The sequence below is a fragment of the Zalophus californianus genome, chromosome 7, assembly GCF_009762305.2.
Source record: "Zalophus californianus isolate mZalCal1 chromosome 7, mZalCal1.pri.v2, whole genome shotgun sequence".
NCBI lineage: Eukaryota > Metazoa > Chordata > Mammalia > Carnivora > Otariidae > Zalophus > Zalophus californianus.
Genome location: NC_045601.1, coordinates 126,744,073 through 126,771,525, shown reverse-complemented (window position 1 = coordinate 126,771,525; position 27,453 = coordinate 126,744,073). Strand labels below are relative to the sequence as shown.

At 44.1% G+C, this 27,453-nt stretch overlaps 1 protein-coding gene across 1 annotated transcript in view; it reads right to left on the bottom strand.

Annotated features, from left to right (window-relative positions):
* The window catches only part of RREB1 (ras responsive element binding protein 1), a 176,839-nt gene extending 150,746 nt beyond the window's left edge, over positions 1 to 26,093 (bottom strand). Inside the window, exon 1 of the mRNA XM_027601651.2 lies at positions 25,955 to 26,093. The gene's annotated coding sequence lies outside the window, so the exon portion shown is untranslated. The remainder of the gene's footprint in view (positions 1 to 25,954) is intronic.
* Between the last annotated feature and the right edge of the window lie 1,360 nt (positions 26,094 to 27,453).

Below are 27,453 nucleotides of genomic sequence, written 5' to 3'. Positions count from 1 at the left end.
AATTTGTAACTTGCCTAAATAAGTCACCTGTCCCTAAGCTGGGGTCCTGAAGCACCATTCAACTCCACTGGCATTGTTTGCTGTACAAAGATATAAGCACACTTTTCTTTTTAAAACCTGGTCCAATGGCTCTCTGAAGCTGTCTTTAGTCTTTTAAAGACTCTTTGGCCACCTACTGGATTTTTTCAGCTCAAGAGCTGGGCAGAAAAAGAGCAACTTACTGCCCTTGTTCAAAGGAAAGCGAGTTACAGACTAGAAGCTAGACAGACTTTATTATTCAGAACCCACGGGGATTTGCAGGATAATAGTTCAGACACAGTCTGTTACTACCCTCCTCTCAAGGAAAAAGCCAATTATTTCCCCCTACCTAAAGAGTTTAGCAGGAGTGTGAAACGTAAAAGCTTCTATGACATCTTTATCCCGGGCACAAGGAAAGAAAAAAAAAATAAAAGGTGGCAAAATTCAAATAGTTTTGCTTATTTTTGCTAAGATACCAGGAGGAAAAAAAAGGTTTAAATGACCTGTCAGTTTTTTCACATATAGAAAAGGATTATCAGCTACTTTCACTTTCTAACGAACAGCTCTCATCTCCTAAATGAGTTCTCTGTAAGGCGTTTAATTTAAACCGAAGTCATTTTGATTAATAGAGAAAGAGATGGGGTTTTTTTAATATCTTTTTTTTTTTTTAAAGCATGAGCATTCTGTTAGATGTGACCCTTGAGATCAGAGAGCAAAGCTAGAAAAAAATGGAAGTTACGACTCATTCAGGAAGAGCGCACTGAAAGTGAAAGATTCATTGATGAGCCTCTAGCTCTCAGGCGGTGGTGGTGGAGAAGTTCAAGGTGGGAGCTGAGAAAGGCAGGGCTGAGGGGAAGTGGTGGGGCAGCTGGGCTGGAGGGTGTGCTGGGAACCTGCATGCTGTTCCAGCACCCTTGCTCACGGTTGCGTATCACAGGGTCCCCAAAACTGTGATTTCTCAAAAACGGTCGAGGTTTGAGAGGTCCTGGTAGTTAGAGACTGTGCCTCGGGGGGCGGGGGGGGCGGTGCTGATCCCCACAGGAGTGCTGCCTCTCAGGAGACGGCAACGAGAACATACGTGTGCGCGTGGGAAGGATCTCAGGGCCTCCTGTGACACATCTCTCCAGACTCACGATACTCATCTACATAGGAGGAAGCCGATTCAGAGAGCTGATGTGACTTGCCAAGGTCCAGAGCCACGTAAGCCTGGGACTCGGGTTTGGGACTCCTGATTCCCAGCGTCCAGTGTCTTCTCACTACTTGAAATCTGAAGGCATCCATCAGACGGGGGCTTGACAAGGCCACATTGACGCTGTGGGCAAGCACCACCAGTGTCTGCAATGTCATCAGGAGGCGTGGCGTTGGTACAGATTCCTGGAACCCTGCCAAGCTCTCCAGTTGTCTGGTGGCAGGCCATCCAGGAGGAAGAGAAAGCAGGGAAAGAGAGAAAAGCATGGACATGGCCAGCAGCCTAGGGCGAAAACCCACCAGGATGACAGCTGCCTCAGCGGGCGTGTCCCTGGGGGCTTCTCATCTGCCCTGGGCCTTTCCCTCGGCTCTCTGGCGGCTCAAGTAGCCTGAAGCACTGCTTTTACCTGCCTCTCTGTTCTCTGTCCCTGCCACTGTCCCAAGCAGCTAAGGATATCCCCACGGACATGGTCTCCCTTGGTTTTATCGATACCAATTGTAGGGAGTTTCGGAGCCACAAAAACCTGCCCTGCAAATAGGTTTGGACCACGAAGTTGGATACAAACCAAAGTGCACACGTACCAAGAGCCCTGACTCCATCTTTTGCCAAGGGGTTTGCCTACACAATCTCTTCTGACCCTTGCCATGACCCTTGGAGACAGATATAGGCTCCCCTTTTGTAGAAGGGACATTTAGAGGGGTTAGAACTGTCCAAGGTCAGAGCGACCCTGTGTCACGCCCATGTGCAGGCTTCACCACCACTGTTCCAGAAATCACACCCGTGAGGGCCCCGCCGACCCGCCTGACCCCTCCTCGAAATAAGGATGCTGACTCTCTTCAAAGGGGCTGTGATTAAAACAGACCAACAAATCTCACTTGCTTTGTTCGGACAACTCTGAATGCTCCAGTCCACCCTCCCTGTCAGCGAGCGTCACCTCGAGGACAGGAAGGAACAGGGCTGCCGAAACGCCAGGTGGAAGGCAAGTTTCCTGAGATGGTAGAGGGGTAGTCAGTTACCCCCTTGCTGGCTGAAAACTCACCTCGTTGTTAAGTCTCCTCCTGGAATTGCTACTCCTGCTGTCCCCAAATGCAAAGCAGGACACTGGATTGGGCAAAGCTGGGGAAGGGCCCTTATTTAAACTGTGATCAAAAGAGTGACAGATGGTAAGGAGGACTTTGGGATGAAAGGGGGAAAAAAAAACCTGTTCTGAGCACAGACATACTGTTTTCCTGCCTGTCCCATGCACACACCAAATTTCGCCAAGCTACCAGGACTAAGGTTAGGGAGCGGTCGGGAAGCTGGGCGAGCGCTTTTGCAAGCAGTTCCGGTGCTCTGAAGAGCAGCCACTGGAAGGAGGGATGAAGGAAGATGTGGCATCCATGCAGTGAGAGAACTCTGCTGGCCAGCTAACTACAGCAAGCAGTTTTTCCACTGAAGGAACCATCCAGAGGAAACTGGTAAGCTGGAACGTTTGGAACTCAGATGTATGACTGAGTCATACATAGATGTATGACTCTATGTATGCAGAGTCTACCATCACCAGCTGCCTCCTCATGCTTCATCAGCTGTACTTGCAATGGGGGTTTCAAACGACAGAACATGAGTGGAGCTAGTATGGAACTCCAAAATCTGGAGAGCAGAGGCCCTCATTCCATCCTGAAAGGAAGATCAATTGTAGGTGTGTAGGCGTGGGTGCTCTCCATTTAGAAGGGACTGGTTTCCAGTTTCTGAGCCTCCTGAAAAGAGTCCAGAGTTGTGCACAGGGTTTAGGCTGCTTTCCTGAGAGGTTGATACACCAAGCAGTCCCTACTCTGGGCTCTGATCACAAGTCACAATGTCTTTCTGGAGGCTGATGGAGAAAGTTCTGTGCAGGGGTGCAAGGGGGAGGGGAGGTAGTGTACCAGCTTAGAGAAGGCACCTCTGGAACCAGAAATACCTACCCGTGGCAGATGCCAAGAAAACCCCAAGTTGCTGAAAATTACTGGCTTTGAATATAAAGGCGCTCCTAGATGGGGCCCACAGCACCTATCAGGCTCCTACGGACCCAGAAGGGTCACCGCTAGGAGATGCTTTCATGATAATCTCACCTGGCCAAGAAAGAAGCGATTTGAAATCTTAACTGGCTGTGGCAGAAAGATGGTACAAGAACACAGGCCTTGTCATGCTTGCTTTATTGGTGGCCAGGACCCGGTGGGTGGGCTCTCCTGGTTAACCAAGGTTCCACGCTGGTTGAAACTGCTTTGTAGATAACGATCAGTCAGATTTACCTGACTGCTTTTGTGATGGAAGGTTCCCAGTGTGGATGTGAAGGTTTCTTCACCACGGCTCTCCCCACGTGTGCGAGAACATGGTTCAAAAGATACACTGCAACAGTAGGCAAGACCGGCCCGTCAACGGGATCTGCGATTGCTCAAGGGCAAGTCCATAGTTTCCTTAAGAGAAAGACTACATACAACAAAGATGCTATACACACACACAAATCCTCGTTGTCTCCCTTATTAGCTAAACAACTTAGACAAATTATCTAATCTCTCTGAGGTTCAATTTCTTCACTTAAAAGACATATAACATTAGATACTATCCAGGATTGCTATAAAATGTAATGCCCGCAAGTATTGAGCACAGAGCCTTGCCCATGGTGAACAGTGGTATTCATCAGCTCATAAGGCCACTTTCTACCAATTCCAGGGTCACAGCTGTATACCAACTGTATATGTTGGTCTCCTATATACTGAAAATTGCTTAATGATTCTGATTTCTTGACACATATCTTTATACATTGTATTTATTTATTTATTTATTTTTTATTAAGATTTTATTTATTTATTTGACAGAAAGAGACAGCGAGAGCGGGAACACAAGCAGGGGGAGTGGGAGAGGGAGAAGCAGGCTTCCCGCGGAGCAGGGAGCCCGATGTGGGACTCGATCGATCAGGACCTGAGCCGAAGGCAGACGCTTAACGACTGAGACACCCAGGCGCCCCATTGTATTTATTTCTATGAGAGAGCACGAGCAGGGGTAGAGGCTGAGAGAGAGAGAGAGAGAGAGAGAGAGAGAGAGAGAGAGAGAAGCAGACAGGATCATGACCTGAGCCCAAGGCAGATGTTTAACTGACTGAGCCACCCAGGTGCCCCTCTTGATACATTTCTATTAGAAATAAATTCCATGAGGGCAGACACCTTGTTTGTTTTATTAACTGCCATAATCCCCATGCTAACTAAATATCTGTTGTATGAACACACTGATAAACAAAGTGGAGATGCCAAAACTGTTTGGAACAATTCCGTGTATTCATTTGCAGGTTTACAGCGATGTACAGGAGCATTTCTTAGATCCTAGGGACCACACTGCCCTGCGTCCCATTATTAGTGCATGATGCGAGCAAAGTCTATGGCAAACAATGTCTAATGTGGGGGTTCTCAACTTTGGTTTCAGGACTCCTTTAAGCACTTACAATTACTGATGACCCCAGGGAGCTTTTGCTTATGTAGATTATATCTTTCAGGATGTTCCATACTAGAAATTAAAACAGAATAAATTAAATGTGTTATCTAAAATAACGATAAACCTATCACACGTTAACATAAACAGCATACGTTTATGAAAAATAACTATATTTTCAAAACAAAATTTAATGAGAGGAGTACACTGCTTTACATTTTTGCAAATCTCTTTTAATGCCTGGCTTTACAGATGACTGGATTCTCTGCAGTCTGTGTGCTACGACCCATCACGTATCCTCTGGGTAAGTTGAGGGAAAAAGAGTAAAAAAAAGCAAATCCTATTATTGCCATAAAAATAGTTTTGACCTCCTAGACCCATCGAAAAGATAATCAGGGATTCCCAGGGTTCTCCAAGCCAGACTTTGAGGCCCACTGCTTGACCAATGATAACAAGAAGACACCATGTTAGCTTCTACTATTAGGGGTGTTTTTATTTTACAAACATCTGAATTTCAAATTTTAAAACCCAACCCCATTTTAAATCATTATAGATAGATAGATAGATAGATAGATAGATAGATAGATAGATAGATAGATAGATATTCAGCTGGAATCTGCCAGACACTGTAACTACCCAATATAAAACAAGGATGCACGTGCCTGTGTGTGTGTGTGTGCATAAGATACAACTTTCCATGCAGGGAGGCTGCAAACCCAACATGTCCAAAACTGACCTCTTTATCCTACCCCAAACCTGCTCCTCAGGGGTGAGGGTACTCCAAGTTTTCCAATGAAGATGTTTTTCACCTCCCCAGAGTCAAGTCCTTTATGACATACTATCTTTCAGATTGCACTTTAGTGGGGAAAGTACACTTTGCTTCTCCTAACCTCACTTCCTAAAAAGCATGCTTCTTCCTTAGAGTCTTTTTTTTTTAAAGATTTTATTTATTTATTTGGCAGAGAGAGACAGCCAGAGAGAGAACACAAGCAGGGGGAGTGGGACAGAGAGAAGCAGGCTTCCCGCAGAGCAGGGAGCCCGATGCGGGACTCCATCCCAGGACCCTGGGATCATGACCTGAGCCGAAGGCAGATGCTTAACAACTGAGCCACCCAGGTGCCCCCTTCCTTAGAGTCTTCTTTAGAAGAATAGTTGAAAATTCTTCTTCCCCCATCCAGCCTAAACACAGAATCCCCATTTACCACGCCACTGCTTGATGGATTTAGAACCTTCATAAATGGATTTATCAGTTACATGTAATCAGCCTATATTAATTTTGATTGTATCATTGAAATACACTCAAGGATAGAATTTCATCCATTGATGGTTATTTATAAAACAATTTTTACTAAATTAGGCCTTGGCTTCGTGCCACCTGCATATGGCCAGGCAGAGCCTAAGACACAGCATTATAAATCAGATAATTTTATTTATTACAGGGAATCTTACCACTTTCCATCAAGTCGTCTTTGTGAAGATCGATAGAAAGTAGGTCTTGGTGCCAAGACAAAAACTGTTTCTCTTGCACAGATGGTTTGCTTTCTTATTATAAGCACCCTTTAAATCTTATTACTAATCATTTCCCTTATTTGCTCTGACCGCTAGGAAGCTCAAAGCCAACTCTGAAGCCCACACCTAGCAAACCATCTGGATTTCAGGACACAACACGTACATTTCTACTTGAGCTTTGATTCACTTACTTATTTAAATACTGTTGTCCTATGTGTATGTCTATAATCCCTTTTGAGGATAGAGCCGGGCATACAAAAATAAGTAGATAGGGTGAAGCTTTAATCTACTTCAAGCCAAGTTTCTGAGATGAGCCCTTGAAGAGAACCGGCCAAAAGCAGTTGTGGCCCATATTATCATGTACATTTCCAGAACCATAGGAGCTGTTACTTAATATTACAAAGTTTCCATTACCACTCCTCTAAACCACTTTGAGGGGGCTCATTTGCAGAAGCTGTCCTGGAACCAAGGGACAGGAAGAAGAAGCAGGAACATATCAGGTCAGTTACATATATATCATCTTTTCTCTTCATAAATACCTATGAAATGCTATTAACAGTTGAGAAAACTGAGGCTCAAAAAGGTGAAATAATTTGCCTAAAGTTACATGAATAGAAATGATGAAGCCAGATGATGAAACCAGGCCTGTGGTATTCAAAAGCTCTGGGGGTATGTTCATTTTGTGAAAATTCAGGGAGTTATACATTTATGATGTGTACCCTTTTCTGTGTGGATGTTACACTTCAATAGAATGTTAGTTAACAAGGAGGAAAAAGGCAACAGGGCTCTTCCATCTCTCAGTGTAAGTCAACGTGACAAAACTCATATGGAGAAGAGCAGGAGACAGTCATAGTTAGAGGTATGGGCTGTGATGTTACTGCCTTACCTATTCAACACTGATGGCATTATTTTTAATGAATGAAATAGTAAATTTAACGAATGTATGCTTTATGAGGTCTCTCCAACCATGGGCCATTCTCCAAGGACAATGTGCCAGAGGTATGGTCTAAGTGACAGCCCATGCCAGTGGCCTGAGGCTGCCACAGTAAGGCAGGAAGCCTAAAATAGATGAAAAAGTCATAATGGTGATAACAATATGTGTCTCTTCTTTGGTTCTCTTTTCGGTAGGCTTTCTTCTTCTCCATTGAAAACATGTACAAACACATAGAATATCCATTAAGTTTCCACTTTGCTGGAGAGTAAGCTCTCTGACAGGCCTGGCAGTATTTTAGAAGAGTCCTATCATCTACCATTGTATATTATGAAACGTAAAATAACTTTATCACTAGCCTAAATAATACAGAGTAAGGATAGTAAATCTGCCTTTATAAAGCAAGCCCTGGGGCACCTGAGTGGCTCAGCTGGTTAAGCGTCAGACTCTTGGTTTCAGCTCAGGTCCATCATCTCAGGGTCCTGGGATCGAGCCCCGCATCAGGCTCCCCACTCATCAGAGAGTCTGCTTGAGATTCTCTCTCCCTCTGGCCCTCCCTCTGTTTATGTGTTCTCTCTCTCTCTCTCTCTCTCTCTCAAATAAATAAATAAAATCTTTTAAAAAAGAGAGAAAAAGAAAAAGAAAGCCCTACCAGGGCACCTGGGTGGCTCAATGGGTTGAACATCCAACTCTTGATTTCAGCTCAGGCCCTGATCTCAGGATTGTGAGTTCAAGCCTCACTTTGGGCTCCACTCTGGGCGTGGAGCCTACTTAAAAGAAGAAGAAAAAAAAAAAAAGCCCTACTATATGAATCATTTTGAGGTTAAAATCCTTATGGCTTATCATGTCATGATTCATCTTGATTAGGGCAGTGCCCTGATCAGCACAAAATCAGATGAAAAGAGTAGAAGGAAGGGACTGTGCTGCGTGTCAGGAACCGGGTCCTGGTCTTGCCACTAACTAGTCACATTAAACAAGTCACTGAAAATGTAGGATTGTCCTTCCCTTTTCAGTAAGATGGAACAACTGAGCTAGATGATTTCTAAGGTTTCTTCATGACCAAACACTCCACAATTCTGAAGTGGCTCGGAAATAAGTATACTGAATTCCCACAGGCATATGGCACATTAACAGACATTAACCACCCTCTCATGAAAATTACAGAGCCCAATTAGGGCAAGGGAAGCCACCCCACTTCTGCAGGACAGTAAGCAAATGGAGTGCTTATGGGCAAAGCTTTGATGTTCCTTTAAAACACATCTGGGCTTCCTCCAGTCCCTAGACATCTGTCAATCCTGTTATAGGCCATGAACCTGGCCATGATAATAGCTCTGAAGGATTCTTACCTGACTCAAAGGCCTGGCAAGGACAAAAGAACCAGGGTACAAAATGGGGAGGCTAAGCAAATGATGAACAACATTAGAAGCCTTTGAAAAGATCTCTTCAAACCCCCAAGTGATCTTAGTGACTGGGCTGTACGGATTATTATCAGATGGACAGCATCTCTAGAAAACAGAAAAATCCTGGGCACCTGGGTGGCTCAGATGGTTAAGTGTCTGCCTTCGGCTCAGGTCGTGATCCCAGAGTCCTGGGATCGAGTCCCGCATCGGGCTCCCTGCTCCTTGGGAGCCTGCTTCTCCCTCTGCCTCTCTCTCTCTCATGAATAAATAAATAAAATCTTTAAAAAAAAATAGAAAACAGAAAAATCCTATTTGATTATATAGTTAAAAGCAGAAAATCCAGTGGCTCAAAGCGAAGTTCTGGAGAGAGGTAGACATTATCTTCTTTCTCACAACAAGGATGCAGAGGCTGTATGACCACAGGCAAGTGTCCTTAGGTCTTTAAGTCTTAGTTTCCTCTTCAATTGATTATTAATAGAAGTTAAAGAGGGTTCTTGTGAGGAATAAATGGGAGAATATACACAAAACACTCGGCATAGAGCCTGGTGCAAGGGGAGAGCTCAACAGCTCCTCCACCCCACCCCAAAATCCTCTTATCTCCACATGGGCACCTGCTAAGAAGTCACTAGTCTGTCTGATATACCAGTTTCCTGTACATGCCTTCCTTTTGTAGAATCTCTGCCCCAAGCTCTGGGGACGCTAAATGCCCAGTAAGGACTTGCTAAAGGAATGAATAATGTATAAGGCACATAACACAATACCAAGACACAATTATGATCCAAGTGGACCCTCCGGGCCCATTTCTGTTGGGAGACCAGTTCATTTTGTAATTACCTAAAGTCAGGATTTTGTTTTTAGGATCCATAAAGACAAGGACCATTCTGAGTCAGCTGTCTGACTCAGGGCAAGTTATTTAACCTCTAAATGCCTCAGTTTCCCCTTCCATAAAATGGGCCTAATAATAGTAGTCTACTCACAGGATTGAACATGAAGTGCCCAACACGTGGCACTTACTAGGCATTAGCTACATTACATCAAACCTCCTGAATGATGAATTTTTCCATTAAGTGATGTGTGAGCAATGAAAACGAAAGCCTATCTGTTTCCAGGTCCTGTGTGACTGTCAGTACCACCAGGGAATCTTTGAAAATATTCAAGTCCCTGCCTCCTCCTCCACCCCTGCCTCTTGTCTTACTCCCTTGGTGTAGGTCAGGCCCAGGAATCTGAATTTTCAATGAATCCCCTGAGGGAGTCCCAGCAGATGGTCACTGAACTGGCAAATACTGGCTGGAACATGCAGAAGAAACCAGATCAAATGTTGGGTGATTCCCCTCTCCCTCCAAGAGACGGATTTATGGTTTGGGTAAAAACCATTAAGAATACATTGGTTTTTTCTTTGGTTTCACTTTGAGTTTCTGCCTCCTGTGATGCAAAATGAAATCATAGGAAGGCACACAGCGTGGGTCCTCACCTCCCACGTGAGGTGGAGTACCATATGACCAGAAAGCTTAGAATTGAAACACAAGTCAAGGGGAACCTATACATATATATATATATATATATATATGTATAGGTTCCTATATTTACGTCCTTTCTTGCTTTTTTAAAAACCTTGTAACTCCATTGAGACATGTGTGACACATGGACACGTGGAAAAGAAACAATGTCAGTTACCGGCCAGAGGAATCTTACTTAACCCTGGATTCGAATCAGTGTATGAAGTTGTGACTCTAATCTCATCTTTACAGTACTCAATTTAGGGAGAAATAAGAGCACTGGAAATAAAACATAACAGGGTCTCAAGCACACTGTGGGGGGCCTATAAGAAAGGATTGACATATAATGATCTCAGAAATTTAAAAGAAATAATGAACAGAAAGCAGCCTAATATACAGGATAAAATTAACCAGACTGCCAAAACTCTCAGACAGGTTTCAGCAACAGAAGTCAATGGGATAACAACAGTTTAAAATTATGCAAAATGGATAAAATGTTCAATCCCATGAGACCAGAGTAGTAATTGTGATGGACAATCAACCCAATGGAAGCACCCATATTTCCTGCCTGCTCTTAGCAGTATCTTACGCAGCACAAGCACTTAATATTAACCAAAGATGATCATAATCAGCTCATAAAAGATACTAAAAAAAAACATAAAAATATTGTACACCCTCCAAAAAGCTTTAAAAATACCATTTATCATAGCACCAAAAATTTTAGGGTTCCTAGGAATATATATCATATATATTTCTGCATGTATATGTAGTAATATGTTTGATATATGTCAAATATAGTTTTATAAAGAAAATTACAAAACTTTCTTGGGACACTGAAAAGGATATAGACATAGAGAAATCAGTGTCTGTGCACTTATATAATGTGTACTATGTGCTTTACACATGTTATATGCAACACATTTAGTCATTTAATTCCTCTCAAATATCCGATAAGGTAGGTACTCTTATGATCCCTATTAACAAATAAGGAAATGGAGCTACATCAAGGTTAAATACATTCTCCAGGGTGATGTGGCCAAGGAAGAGCAGAGCCAGGATCTGAGCCCCAGGAAGTTGGGCACCCTCCTTTTGAAGACTCTGTACACTGCGTTTCAATGTGGTGGACTCCCCCATTGTAAACATGTCACTTCTCCCCAAACTGGTCCACAGATTCCGTGCAGTCCTAACAAAAACTCCAACAAGTCCTGTTAGGGAATTTGTGCTGCTTCTAAAATTTACCTAGAAGGGCGAAGAGCCAAGAACACCAAGACAGGCTTGAAGAAGAACAAGGTGGAAGAACATGCCCTCCCAAACATCCTGACTCACTCTAGGCTGGGATAATGAAGACAGTGCAGGGTCAGATCAAGCATTGACAGAGACCAATGGAAGAGAATAGGGAACACAGAAACTGATTACTAAGGTCTATTGCACAAACAGCCACTGATATATGACACAGGTAGTATAAGTCGTGGTTGGGCAACCAAATAATCATTTACACAAAAAATGAAAATAGACCCCTACCTTACAACATTTGCAAAACCCGCTTCACATAAACAAAATACAATAAAATCACATGTGAAAGGCAACACTACAAAGAATAAAAGAAAATATCTTCATGAACTGAAGATAGGGAAGAATTTCTTAAACAAGATGCAAAAGTATCAATTGATAATCCAACAATATTGAAATTAAACAGCCTGTGTGCCTCCAAAGGCATCATAAACTAAGAGGAAAAAGAAAAGTCACAAAGTGGTCAGATATTTGCATATAATCGACAAAATATTCCTATCAGAATATATAAAGGAGTCCTACAAATCGGCAACAAATCAGTAAGAAAAAAGACAATCCACAGAAAAACGGGCAAAAAGTTTAAAACACCCAAGGAAAAAGGGTAGCCAAACAGCCAAGAGATCTTATGAATCAGGGAAAAGCAAATTAAAACCACAATGAGACCTCATTTCCTATTCACCAGATTGGCAAAAATTGAAAAGTCTAGCAATACCGAGTTTTGGTGAAGATGTGGAGAAATAAGAACTCTCATTCACTGTTACAGGGAGTCCAAACTGGAACAACCACCTTGGAAAACTGTTTGGAATTAGAGCGGAAAGTGAAAAATCCAAACACCCTACAATCCAACAACCCACCTCTCCTTTGCACCCTGGAAAACCTTTTGTATAACGGGATTAGGAGATTTACACACATACAAGAATGTTCTCGACAGCCTTTTTCATAAGACTCAGAAGCTGGAAGCACTTCCAATGTCCATCAAGAGTAGAGAAACGCATCGTCGTTGTACACAGGAATGCCAAACAATTAAAATGAAGGAATCACAGCTCTAGACCTCAACGTGGCTAAATCATGCAAGCATATTGTTAATAAAACGAACAAGTAAAAAGTAATACACGCCAAACACTTGCAAAACTAAGTGATAGCGTTTAAGGAGACCTACATAATTGTAAATTTCCCATGGAGGGAAGAGGAAGGTGGTTTTGAAGCAGATTTCTTTTTTTTTATTTTTTTAAGATTTATTTATTTGGGTGCCTGGGTGGTTCAGATGGTTAAGTGTCTGCCTTCAGCTCAGGTCATGATCCCAGGGTCCTGGGATCGAGTCCCGCATCGGGCTCCCTGCTCCTTGGGAGCCTGCTTCTCCCTCTGCTTCTCTCTCTCTCTCTCTCCCTCTGTCTTAATAAATAAAATCTTTAAAAGAGCAAAACAAAACAAAAGATTTATTTATTTATTTGAGAGAGAGCACGCACACAGGGTGAGGAGGGGCAGGAGACGGGGAGAATCTCAAGCTGACTCCCCACTGAGGGTGGAGTCCAACTGGGGGCCATCTCCAGACCCTGAGATCATGACCTGAGCCAAAAATCAAGAGTTGGATGCTTAAGCAACTGAGCCACCCAGGCACCCTCTGAAGTAGATCTCTAAGGCAGTGTTCTATTTCTTAGTCTGAGTGGGGGTTACGTATGCCACGTGTTCATTATTCTTTAAACCACATATATCTATTCTCTACACTATTCTGCATGTATACCGTATTTCATAATTTCTGATTATCCTCTTAAGCGCGATTCATCTTCCTTAAAAGGAAAGAGGCTTGCTTTTCAAAAAGAAAAGCACACCACATACTTTCAAACCACAACATTCAAAGATATATTTCAGATGATAATCCAGCAAAGAGAGCAAGAGTGTTCAATTACATGGAACCCTAAATAAAAGTGACAATGAGGTCACCAAAATCTGATTTTACTACCATTTTTATACAAGTGAGAAGACGAAAGCCTGGTTATTCACATGGATGTTGGGTTGCATTATCCGCTGGGGGGATTACCATAAAAATAATTAGAAAAGAGGTAAGAAATGCAGAGCAGAACAAATCCTTGATGATGCTTGAGTCACATTTTAAAGCCAAGCTCCAAGATTGATATAGAGCAACACAACAGTACTTTTCAACACTTCTTTTATATTTCTTCATCTTTTGCCTTAAAACAGAATTAAGAGCCCTTACCCAAACCTAAGACTTCCCACTCTGATGGCAACTAAGTACAGAGCTATACAGAAAGTACAGTATATTTCCCCAAATGTCTCAACTCACACTCGGACAGCAAATGGATTTCTGCTCTGCCCGAGTTTTCTGAAAATGGCTCTGCATTTGTTTTTACTGGGAGGCCACTTAAATCTTACCCACTTGTTTAGCTGCAAGGATTGAAACAAAATGTTTGCTGGCAAAACAAACACTGGTTTTAAAATTCTCCACTTGGGCTGCTGGATAAAACACTTGTTTACTGAAACAAATGTTTTATTTGGAAAACACCTGCCAGTGTGGACATTTTCCAAAAAATACACCATGGTGTGCTAGGGTGGTGATGTCTCACCCTCGATAGAAGCTGGCATTTTAGGGTAACCTCACAAAGGAGGCTACCCTCAGAGAAGAGAAGCACAATGGGAAAACCAATCTGTTCAAAAAAAAAAAAAAAAATCAACCCCTAAGGCCTAAAATGTTCTTGGGTCATTAAATAGGCTAGTTCAATCCCCTCAAAGTTAATCTCTTTATAATCAAGGTTTATGAATGAAATAATAAAATAATAATAATAATAATGGAGCCAAGCCTCTTTAGATTTATTCTATGCCTTCTGGCTCTCCTATGTGACCTGGCATGAAAGACCATTTCTATCTCTTAATAAGATACACTAGAACCCTGAAAGGCACTTGTGATGAGCACCAGGTGTTTACAATCACTAAATTTAGTGTTTGTAAACACAATACAATTTAGTGGTGAAGCACTAAACTGTACACCTGAAACTAATATTACATTGTCTGTGAACTCCTTGAAATTTAAATAAAAACGTAAAAAAAAAAAAGAAATGCCATTATTAACCGCAAAATAGGATTGAGCATAAGGCATGTCTAACTTGAAACCCATCCAAGGAGATTTACTTTCTTAGGTAACAGGGGAACATCCTGAAGGATAGCCTTGGGACCCTGTGGTAACTTTCATATGAAGGCTCCAGTAAACACTTTGACCAATTAAGACTCTCACCGATAAAAGCTCAAGAATTTTTATCAGTGGTTTCCTGCTAATGCCAGGCAATGAGAAATAGAACGGATCATTGTTATAGACCATAATAATGGCCTCCAAACTGTTTAAAAGTACATCCCCCATCTTAAAAAACATTTTGCATATATCCAAGTATATGCACATTTTATGTATCATCTATATACTACTATTAGACCACATAAAACATATACAAAAATGGACAATGCAAAGGACTTAACAGACATTTCTGCAAAGAAGACGTACAGCTGACCAATGAGCACATGAAAAGATGCTCAACATCATTAGTCATCAGGGAAATGAAAATCAAAGCCACAAGATACTTCACATCCACTAGGGTGGCTATAATATGAAAAAAAAAAGGGCTACAAAGATGTGGAGACTAGAACCCTCCTACGCTGTTCGTGGGAAAGTGAAATTGGTGTAGCCACTGTGGAAAACAGTCTGGTGGTTCCTCAAACCATGTTAAGCTTGGAGTTTCCACATGTGTAATTCTCCCCCCAGGTATCTACCCAAAGAACTGAAAACAGAGATTTGAACTGATACCTGTATGCCCCTGTTCAGAACAGCGTTATTCAAAATAGCCAGAGCGTGGAAACAACCCAGATGTCCATCAACAGATGGGTAAACAGAACGTGGTCTACGTAGATGATGGAATATTACTCAGCCATATAAAGGAATGAAGAACCGACACATGCTACAACATGGATGAACTCTGAAAACATAAGCCAAACTCAAAAGGACACACAGTAGTCCCCCCTTATCTGTGGGGGATGCGTTTCCAAGAACCCCAGTGGATGCCTAAGACCACAGATAGTACTGAACCCTACATATACTATGTTTTTCCTATTCATCCATATCTATGATAAAGTTTAATTTATAAACTTTAACACGGCAAGACATTAACAAGCAAGAGATTAACAATAATAAAAAAATAGAACAACTGAAAGAATATTCTGTAATAAAAGTTATGTGAATGTGGTCTCTCTCTCAAAATGTCTTACTATATACTCTACTCACCCTGCTTCCTCTTGGATTGGTATGAGATGATAAAATGCCTATGTAATGAGAGGAAGTGAGGTGCATGACGTAGGTGCTGTGATGAAGCGTCAGGCTGCTACTGACCTCTGAGCATACCTCAGAAGGAGGATCATTTGCTTCTGGACCACGGTTGACCACAGTTAACTGGAAGCACAGAAAGCGAAACCATGCGTAAGGGGAGGACTACCATATACTGACACAAAATATCTAGAATGGCCATAAAAGACAGAAAGTAGAGTAGAGGGTGAAGTGGGACTTGGGAAGTTACCGCCTAATGGCTAGGGGGTTTCTCTTTGGGGTGATGAAAAATTTTGGAGGGGCGCCTGGGTGGCTCAGTCGTTAAGCGTCTGCCTTCGGCTCAGGTCATGATCCCAGGGTCCTGGGATCGAGTCCCACATCGGGCTCCCTGCTCAGCGGGAGACCTGCTTCTCCCTCTCCCACTCCCCCTGCTTGTGTTCCTGCTCTCGCTGTGTCTCTCTCTGTCAAATAAATAAATAAAATCTTTAAAAAAAAAAAAAAGAAAAATTTTGGAAATGGACAGTGGTGATGGTTGTACAACACGGTGAATGTAACTCATGCCACCAAACCGTATGCTTAGAAAGGATTACAACAGCACATTTTATGTGACATCTACTTTACCTCAATTTTAACAAATTGAAAAATATAAGGTGAGCTAGGGCGCCTGGGTGGCTCAGTTGGTTAAGCAACTGCCTTCGGCTCAGGTCATGATCCTGGAGTCCCTGGATCGAGTCCCGCATCGGGCTCCCCGCTCAGCGGGGAGTCTGCTTCTCCCTCTGACCCTCTTCCTTCTCGTGCTCTGTATTTCTCATTCTCTCTCTCTCAAATAAATAAATAAAATCTTTAAAAAAAAAATATATATAAGGTGAGCTAAAACAGAGCTTTGAATATTTTCTTCTCACACTGTAATGGGTCATTCTGCACACAATGGGGCCTGGTGGCACGAGGGGGAGGGGGCCTCCAAAGCCAAGCCCCGAATTAGTGAACTGTGTTGGGTATGGGGTAGAGGAAATATTGAGGAGATAATAGGGTCTGAGTTTTGGAAAGGACTACAACTCAGAAAGACTTTTATTTTTCATCCCAAAGGAAAGAGAGCCCCTTTCTGTAACCTTTCCCTAGAACTGAATACAGATCATCTGCAAATTCTTGCCCTACCTCATGCCACAGACCCGGATATCTGAATCACTGCAAAACACCAGGAAAACCCTCTTCACTTCTATTACCGAGTGTTCGTTAGAATGCAGCGTACTCCCTGTAAGGGCTGAGGTACTGCCTTACAAAACAGACCGTGTGCTTTTTCAATCATTTTATGGTCTTAGGTAAGACCCAAGTCCAACTTAAAATATTCCTTTTCAAAGCTGTTTTCAAAGTCATTTTCATCACTTTTCCCCCCTCAGGCTCACGAGCATCAATCATGGGGAAAAGTGACAGGAAATAGTAAAAAGATTAACAGCTCAACATCCAGAAGCACCCATGCCGCCTATGCGGAAAGTGTCAAATATGAGGCTGGCCGAGGACCAAGGTAATCAAAAGTAAAATACACATGACTTTGAGGGCTAAGCTGACATTTCAGGGGGCAGAAGGCTCTGTTAAACACAGAAATGACAAAGCAAAGGGGCATGGCTATTGAACAGTATCTTTCTGTACTAACACGCAGTATTAGAAATTTCCTGCACTTATTATCACAGAATTTCACTGTAGAATAGGCTCGTGTAGATTGTGGGATTGTTCAATCTTAAAAGCTGGAGTATTTTTCTAGTAAAATGTAAGAACCCAGCTTTAAAAGAAAAGTCAGGGGTGCCTGGGTGGCTCAGTCGGTTGTGTCTGCCTTTGGCTCAGATCATGATCCCAGGGTTCTGGAATCAAGCCCAACATTGGGCTTCCTGCTCAGTGAGGAGTCTGCTTCTCCCTCTGCCCCTCCCCCCCATGCTCTCTCTCTCTCTCTCTCTCTCTCTCTAATAAACGAAATCTTTTTAAAAAAAATAAATAAAAGTCAAAATTGAAATACATGAGACTCCCAGGACCACCTGAACTTGTATTTTCTATAGATTTGTGAATCTCTTTTGGCAATTAGTTGAAACCCATGCCTACGCTGTGCTGGGAAAAACAAACATCTCCTAAAACTGCAATATGGAACAGTTGATTTGGAGCACCTGAGTGGCTCAGTCGGTTAAGCGTCCGCCTTCAGCTCAGGTCATGATCCCAGGGTCCTGGGATTGAGTCCTGCATCAGGCTCCCTGCTCAGCTGGGAGCCTGCTTCTCCTTCTGCCGGCTGCTCTCTTTCTCTCGGACAAATAAATAAATAAAATCTTTAAAAAAAAAAAGAAAAAAAACAGTTGTTCAAAGATCTATATAAAGCCTGCTTCTAAACAGAATTCAGTAAATTATTCTGGGTGCATGTGTGTGTGCTATCACATAGGACTGTGAATATGTAGGTATTCCAAGTTCTTGGTGAAATTCTAAACTGTCTATGCCTGGCATTGTTATCAATGGAAACCTTTCCATTGGTAATTAAGTTCCTACCATGAAATCTTGCCTTTTAAATTATGAATCCTCCAAACTAAGAGAAATATACATATCATAAATTTCCGATTTAAAAGCATTCAGTTTTACGAAAGCACGAATTCGAAAAGACATATGCACTCCTATGTTTATTTATTTATTTTTAAATATCTATTCAGTTAGAGAGAGAGAGAATGCACAAGTAGGGGGGAGGGGCAGAGGGAGAGGGAGAAAGAGAAGCCCAAGGAGACTCCATGGTAAGTGTGGAGCCTGGGGAGGGGCTTGATCCCCACACCCCGAGATCACCACCTGAGCCTCAATCAACAGTCGGATGCTTAACCAACTGAGCCACCCAGGTGCCCCTTACCCGTATATTTATTGAAGCATTATTTACAACAGCCAAGCTATGGAAGCAACCTAAGTGTCCACTGACAGATGAATGGATAAAGAAGATGTGGTAGCTTGCATTGGTGGTTCAGTGGTAGAATTCTCAAGAAGAGGCGTTACATACGTACAGTGGAATATTAGCCATAAAACAGAACGAGCTCTTTCCATTTGCAACAACATGGATGGACCTAGAGGATACTATGCTAATGATACTATGAAACAAGTCAGACAGGGAAAGATAAATACCATTTGATTTTACGTCTATGTGAAATAAAACAAATGAGCAAACAAACAAACAGAGTGATGAATACAGAGAACAAACTGATGGTTGCTGGGGGAGGGGGCGCGGGTGACCAAAAAACGTGAAGAGGTACAAACTTCCAGTTATAAAAAAAAAAAGGTCAGGGGGATGAAAGTACAGAATGAGGAATATTGTCAATAATACTGTAATAATGAAAATAATAATAATATTGTGATAATGTTGCATGGTGACAGATGATAATTACACTTACCACAGTGAGCACAGTATGATGTATAGAATTGTCTAATCACTATGTTGTACACCGGAAGCAAATATCATATTGTATGTCAACTATATTTAAATTTTTTAAAAATGTTTTTTAAAAAGGTGTTCAGTTTTAGTTCCAACGCTGATACTGGTTCAAACTCTTTTCTAAGGGCCTTCTCACATGCTATATTAAAAAAAAGTTGCCAAACTGGTTTTAACACATCTTCTCAGGACTGATAAGCAAAAGTTGACTAAAGCAGTCTTGAATAAGATAAACTCAGAATGATTCTGTAAGTTTTCTCAAATTTAGCAGCACTTTTTAAATGGGTTGTTCAATAAGCTATAAATTTCCAAAGCCACGAGAGGTAAGTGAAGGCATTTCTCCTTTGGTAGAATGTGAACACACCACTTCTCTTCAACTGCACCTGACATCCTGTTGGAGTGACTAGCTCCAAACCTGTTTTGTGGGTATTATGAATGACTGAGTACAAACAGTCAAGGGTTGTGAAAATAAATTTTCTAATGTTAAAAAAAAAAGTGAACTGTAATAGATTTCAGTTGACCAAGAACTCTGACAAACAGCAATAATACCTCCAATCTTTCTTGTGTATCTTACTCAACTATTTAACCTTAAAAATTGTTTTACTTCATGACGTGATCCTTTACATGATAATAAATTCACAGGTTCTTGCTCATTTTGAATTTTTTTGGTTGTTGATACCCCTATTTTCCTAAATCGTTAAGATTTCACTAGAAAAAAATAGGATAAAAGCAGCAGATATGACCTACCCCTCCATGTGCATCAAGAGCATATTTCTACAGGGTATACACAAACTCTGCAAACTCTAAGCAAGTGTGTAAATTAAATTCTGTAAGTTCACATTTGACTGAGCATCTTCTCTCCTTCTACTCTTAGAACTTCAAGAAAACTTCAAAATCAGTATCAAGGTGCCAGCACTATTTCTGGCATCTTAAAGAAATCTCAAGCATAAAATTGCCTTTTTCCTCTGCACTAATTAACTTCGCAATTAGCTGCTATGAAAAGCTGTCCCCAGGCAAGCCCATCCTACAAGCACCTTCTCTCAGGAGGGCATCTGAACACTCTAAGCCTGCGCTAATACCATTCTCTCTCATTCATAGTTTTGTGTGTAACCTGGGATTCATTTTCTGACATTTTTAGAAGAGTCCCTTACATTGTAAATGAGTTTAAAAACCTAGATTCTAGTGCCTAGCAACAGTACTAAATGTACACTTAAGAAATGGTAAATTTTATGTGATGTGTATTTTACCACAATTTCAAAAAACAAAACAAAACAAAACCCCACACCCAGATTCTATCATCTTTTTTTTTTTTTTAAGATTTTATTTCTTTATTTGACAGAGAGAGACACAGCCAGAGAGGGAACACAAGCAGGGGGAGTGGGAGAGGGAGCAGCAGGCTTCCTGCTGAGCAGGGAGCCTGATGCGGGGCTCGATCCCAGGACCCTGGGACCATGACCTGAGCCAAAGGCAGATGCTTAATGACGGAGCCACCCAGGCACCCCTAGATTCTATCATCTTTTACTGTTCTTCAGTGGAGATTAAAAAAAAAAAAAAAAGGCTCGGGACGCCCGTCATAACATCAGAAGGTGAATCTGTCTCTTGATAGCTTATAAACGAGAAAGGAAAAGGCAGGGCCAATGATAATCTGTAACCAGATAATAATTCGTAGCACCAGGTTAATTGAAAGTTGGCTGTGACGGAATGTTTGCTACTGCTCAATGGGACAGACGTTTGTTTTTCTGAAAAGAAAGAAAGAAACAGATCCTTGGATAGACAGGTATTCTTTGAAAAAGGTGTTAATAGTCATCGCATTTTAGAAAACCAGCCCTAAATTTCTGACTACTCGTTTCTCAACTGGAGGACCTGTGGTGTGTGGAGCCGACAGCTTCCCCAGCCTCACCTCTGACTCTTCCCTTGGAGAGGATCAGCCAAATAGTCTCCTCCTGAGAAGACTGCCAAATACCACACCCTGGGTCTGCGTCTCCAAAGGTACAGGAAGTGGTCTGCCCAGGGCCTGCCTTATTGCATCATCTCCAACAGGCTTGGATGGATGGAATGTGAGTCACTCAGCACCATACACTGCGCGTCAACCCAAATCCCCTTCCTACCTAGCAAGGCAGAGGACTTCTGACACATCCATCCCTGCTTCCAACCGGTGCTAAATTTGGAAAGCAGCAGGTCATCTGGATAAAAACAACTTCCAGCCCTGCCTATCAATGACTGTCCATTAGAAACAAAAGCAAAAGGACAGGCTGAAACAGACACACTCAAAGGAAGACCTTAGAACTCTTGCTCTCCCAAGGGGGGCACAGGAGGCTCGGGGAGAAGGTCTCAGAACTGGTAGAACAAACTGGCTAAGGCACTGGCTCTCCCAAGGACTCCATACCAGAGTGGCCTGGAAAGCTCATTAAGAATACGGAATTGTTAGCTCAGGAGATTGTGATTTGGTGCCCATGGGGCGGGACCCCTTAATCTGATGAGCCAGGTTCAGGAGCCATCCAGTGGAACCACTTGGGCTAGAACAGGGCTGGATCAGTAGATGGGCTCTAGCTAGAGCCCCAGGAATGACCACTTTGTTGTGCTTTCTGAGGAAGGAGGAGAATTTTGAAAAATCATATATATGTGTTTATGTGTTTTTTATACACATAAAAAATTATATTTTTATACACATAAAAAAATTCTAATTGTGAATGTTCCTTTCAACACTGGTCCTTTCACCACCAAGTTCAAACTGAGGAGTTCATTCCACACCTCTGGCCAATAATCACCTACTTCTATGTGGATGACTCACATCTCCACCTCCAGCCAAGATCATCCATTTTCCCTGAACCCAGCTGCCAATCACAGCTTCAAATTCCATTTCTCAAATCAACTCTTCAATTCACCTTGAACTCTGGCTTCCTGTTCCAATTTCTGCTCATAGTACCACCTTCTCACAGCTTCTAGATTTAAATTCTTATCCACTGCCCTCCACATCCACATACTATAAAATATTATCAGTTTTCCTTTTATAACAACTCACAAAGCATTGCCTTCCAACCAATTCCCTTCGATACTATACTTGCCCAGCCCCCTTGGATCCCTGCAATAGCCACACATGGTCCCTAAACCCCCACTCCAATCTAACTCACAAGATCAACCTTCCCCAAATGCAACTGTGACCATGCATTTCCCTTACTCAAAATCCTGTCATAATTCCCCATTACCTGCAGATAAAGTCCTTCCACCAACCTTGGACAGGCATTCATGGCCCCTAACTGGTCTGTCCCTAACCTACCAGTCAAACGACAAATTTCACATTTGATCCCTCTCCTGTAGCAAAGCTGATCTATTCAAATTCCCCTAATGTTTCCTGTGACTTCCTGCCTCTTGGCTTATCTCATTTCTACCACTTTTTCTTCCTAGCTATAAAAATCATCTACATCCTTGAAGTTCAAGTTCTACCAACTCCCTCTGGAGAACTTCCTGATGGCTGCCACCTGACAGTTACCCTTCCCAGAACACACCCAGCACCCTGCAACATCTGAGCCCTTCCTAAGTAAGGGTGTGACCTCTCCCTTTCACTGTCCCTCACACCCTCTGCTCTCTGACCCCCTGGAAGCTCCCGGGGCCCTTTAAGACTGAACTCTCACTGATAGTCAATCACATACTGGCTGGCTGGGTTGCCAGACCTCTCCCTACAAAAAGCAAACCTTCTTTCTTACAGAGAGAAGCAATTTAGTTTCACTGCTAACATTTTAGAAAACAGAAGAAGAAAAAGATGTTTATTTTTATTATTTTTTAAAGATTTTGTTTATTTGACAGAGAGAGAGAGGGAAAAGCAGGCTGAGCAGGCAGTCTGATGCAGAGCTCAGTCCCTGGACCCTGGGATCATGACCTGAGCTGAAGGCAGACACTTAACTGACTGAGCCATCCCGGCGCCCCGAAAAAAAAAAGTTTAATTTCTCATTCCATTTCTCAATTCCTGGTACCTTTCATCTATGAATCCATCTCTTCTTAGACATATACACATATATTTTTAACTCCTGAACAGTTAAACTTCTTGATTTGTCATCTAGCTGTAGCCCCCAACTCAACCACAGATTTGACTCTTTTAGGAACATGAATATGCTTCTCTGTAATCTCCACAATGCTCCATGCAGTTCTATACACAAAGTAGTTGGTGAAAGTGTTTAAAGCATATGTTCATTCAAAAAAAAATTTGGGGGGGGTGGCAGTGAGTACGTGGTTACAAATGCATGGCCCAAAATTATCTCTGTGAGAAAGTGCTACACATAGATGATTTCTTGAAAAGTGCCCCAAAATTTATGTAACAAATGTTTTAAATACACAAGGACAATTCACCACACTAAGATCCTATTGTTAATCCATTTTTAACAGATATTCATTCCTTCATTTAATTTGCTTTATAAATCTTCATTTAATTTGCTTCGCAACTAAAATGAAGACCACCCTACATATAAATGTTTCATGAACTCAGATGAAATTTGGGGAGTAGGGGAATAGGGAAGTGTGCCACTTCATTTTTTTTTTTTTTAAGATTTTATTTATTTGAGAGAGAGGGACAGAGATCCTGAGAGACAGAATGAGCGGGGAGGAGAGGGAGAAGCAGAATCCCAGTGAGCAGGGAGCCCGATGCGGGGCCCCATCCCAGGACCCTGGGATCATGACCTGAGCCGAAGGCAGACACTTAACCGACTGAGCCACCCAGGCGCCCTGCCACTTCATTTTTTACTTAAATTTTCAATTCATTTCTATAGCAACAATTCTGGTTTGAAGCAAGGTTTTAAAGTCTAATTATCTCACACAGAAGGAAACCATGCTCCTTAACAAAGTGACAAAATCTAAGATCATGAAAGGGTTCATTTTTTTTTCAAGTTTCCAGAAAACTATGTGTAACTCTCCCCTTTACATTCAGAATGCAAGAGAATTCGATGTAGGGGATCTGTCAGCTTCCAGTGTAGTTGGTCTACAGTTTAGGCCAACACTGTAAGTGAGAATGAAGACTTTCACCAGTTGAACTGAAGATCCTCTATCTAGAAAGTAATGTGAAAAGTCCAAGTCTCCCAACCAAAAGAAGACCAACTATTATTATTGATTATTATTCCCATTTTACTAGTGAGACACCTCAGTGAAGTTAAAAAAAAAATAATAATAACCTGGGGAATGGTTAGGTGTCCAGCAAAGTTTTCACTACAAAATAACCTCTTCTTTTACATATTTAGAATATGATTCAATTTACAAAAATTACCAGTTTTGCTTTCTATGAATATACACTCTTTAACGCAGAGTACATCTCATTTTGGGTTACTTTATCTAGTGTTGCCTTGGAAACAGAAATTTACATTAATTCCTAAGTCAGCTTTTCAGATAACTCTTAAGATCTCTTTAGAGGATAACACACCCCTGTTTCACTTCTGAATAAAACCCCAGCTGCTGCACATTTCTTCTGAGTTTGTGGCCTTATGGTTCTTTGGGCCTTGCTTCTACAGCCCTGTCCCATCCTCTGTGACTAAGGTCCCCTGAACAAAACCAGAAGGAAAAATGGGATAAAACTCAGGAAGGGTGCTCAAGAAGAGCTTTGAGCTGCCTAGTCCATAACGCTAAGACTTCTTTTTGCAGTCTTTTCTCTTATTATGATTTTTTCCCCTTGACTCTGCCTGTGTCACCAGCATTCAAACCCAAAGCCCATCACCTTTAAATCTGGATTCCTCCCTCGCCTAGTCACACGCTTGGGGTGTGAGGTGCCACTGTGCTCAGGAGGGAACTCTCACTGCTTCTGCTTTGAGAAGGGCTGGGTTTTGGGGTTTTTTTCTTCTTCTCCTTTTAAGAAAGGCCTTTTCATGTTTGCTTCTCAAGCCTTCCCCAAATACAAAACTGTCACTGTCCCCTAGTCCTTCCAACTCTAGGGTATCAGCTTCAAACCTCTGTTAAAAACTTTGGTAAATTTATGGCCGCCGGGGCCTGCACTTGGGAGACTCCAACTCCAACGCAAAAACGTCTCATTTATGTTCTTTGAAACAGCAAAAAACAAACACGAAACGGGGCAAAACCTCACCTCCTCCCCAGCTTTCCTTTCACGTCTTGGTTCAGTAATAAGAAAAGTTAATCCACCCCCTAGTGCCACCGCAGCCTCCTCGTCCTGGTCAGGCTCACCTAGAACATTCATGGCATCATTGCATCCAAGCCAAACTCGGTTACTGAGGCAACTAAGTTTTTCTTCCCAAAGGGTCACAGGGAAACACATCCCTCGGGATCCCCTGGTAACCATCCACCGATAATGCTGGGGAACCACAACAGCAAAAGACTGGCTTTCCAAGGCTGGCGCTGGCCGCCTTTGCCGGCAACGGGCGGGAGGGGGGATTCTGCGTGGGGGTGCGCAGCGTCCAGTTACATTCCTGACCCACTTTCGCATCCCTCCTTCCCCCTCCTGCTCCTCCTCCTCCCGGGCAGGCCGCGAGGGCACCGGCGCTCGACAGAGCCACCCGCGAGCCCTCCCTAAGCCGCCGCTGGCGGGGTGCACCCGGCGTCAGGCTCTGCGGGGGACCCAGAGGGAGCCCGCCCCCACCCCCGGCTTCCCCTGCGCGGCCCCTCCCCGGTCACATGGGCTCGCGAGCACCTGTTGGCGACCTCAGCCCCTAGCGGAGCCCCTCCCGTCGCCCAGGCGAAGCCCCCTGCGGCAGGGGATGCGAACGCTGCGCGCTGCACGCTCCGCAAACCCCGCCGGGGTCCGCGAGGGCGAGGGGGCGGGTGGGCGACGCCGGCCCAGCAGCTCAGCTTTGCAAAGTGCAAAAGCACCACGGCCGCGCGGCGACTGGGTGGAGGGGCACCTACCCCTCCCTCCTCCCCGCCTACCCCCCCACCCCCGGCCGAGTGGGGAGGTGGGGTGCGCCCGCCCCCAGCCCGACTCCGCTGGAAACCTGGGCTCCTCGCGGGCGCCGGGAGGGGATGCTGCCGAGTCCGGGCCGGGGCCGCCGGGGCGAGGGCAGGTAGCGGGTGGTGACGGGTGGGTGTGTGTTCCGAGCCACCGAGTCCAGGAAGGGGGCGGGAAGCTGCCGTCTCAGCTGCAACTTCTGAGCGTGCAAAGCAACTCAGCAACTTTGCCTGCGCCGCGCCCCTCCCCCGCGCCGCCGGGCCGGGCCGGGGGCTGCGCTGCGCTCGGGAGCCCCGGCGCCGGGCCCGCTGGGGAACAGACCTGGGGTGCGGGCGAGCGCGGGGGGTGGCGGGCCGGGGCTGCAGAGGTGGCACAGCTGCCCGGGGGGTGGGACTGGGGGTGCGCCTCTGCGCGCCCCGGGGCTTGGAAACGACGCGCGGCCCCCGCGCCTCACCCCCGCCCTCCTGCGGCCCCCGCCGGGCCGGGCCCGTGCCCGCTGCCGGGCTCCGCTCGAGGAAGGGGCGGAGGATGGCGGCGGAGCCATGGAAACTGCAGGGTGGATAAATAAGGAGAGGGCCGCGCGAGGCCGTTCCCCGGGCTGCCAGCATCTCGGCGGCGGATGCGGCGCCCTGAGAAGCGCGGCCGAGCCCGCACAAGTACCCCCGCGCCCAGCGGCTCCCGGCTGGGCCAGGGGGGCGCCGCCGCGGGAGGCAGGCCCGGGCCCGGGGGGAGGTGCGGGGCGGAGGCGGGTGTGAAGGTGACCCGGGCCTCCCGGGGTCATGGGTTGTTTGTTCCGGCCCGAAGGACGGCGCGAGGCCCTGGCCGGTCCTGCCAGCCCGGAGAGCCGGGGCAAGCCCCCAGATCCGCGGCCAGAAAGATGGATTCGCGCAGTTCAGCCATTCCGAAGCATCCGAGGGGCCGAACTTTGGCGTGCGGGGTTAGATGGGGAACCTGGGCCAGCCTGGGGAGGGACCCGCTGTCCCCGAAGTCTTGCCCCCCACCCCTCAGCGGTTGGATTGGCAAGATGGAGAAGGATGTGAGCGGGTGGCTTGGGCCAGGCCTGTGCACTGATGGCAGGGGGGAGCCTGAGGGGCCCCCGGCCATCCACCGCACCCTTTCCCTGGAAGCAGATTTATGAGTCCCTCCAACCTTCCCCCAGCACTCACATACTTCATCTGACTCACTGTAGAGTTACTGATGCTTTACGCCCTAGCCTAGCCTGTAAAGGGCTAGAGATTTTAATGGTGGTGGTGTGAAGTTGAGTCACTTCAGGGTGTGGGGTTCTGCAGAGGTAAATGGGTTACTTCAAGTGAAAGTAAACTACGTGTGTGGAGAAGCCCGGCAACAGGCTGAATGATTTAATTACATGCCATCCTAATTTAAAGAGATTTACATGCTCATTGAGGACAGCGGGACAGTTACATGCTGATCTGGACCTAGCAATTTTTAACTGAACAAGGTCTGGTTCACACTTAAAACGGGTGACCAGTATTTCCTTTTTTTTTTTTAACTTCAAAATTCTTATTTCTTTTACTTCTTAATAGG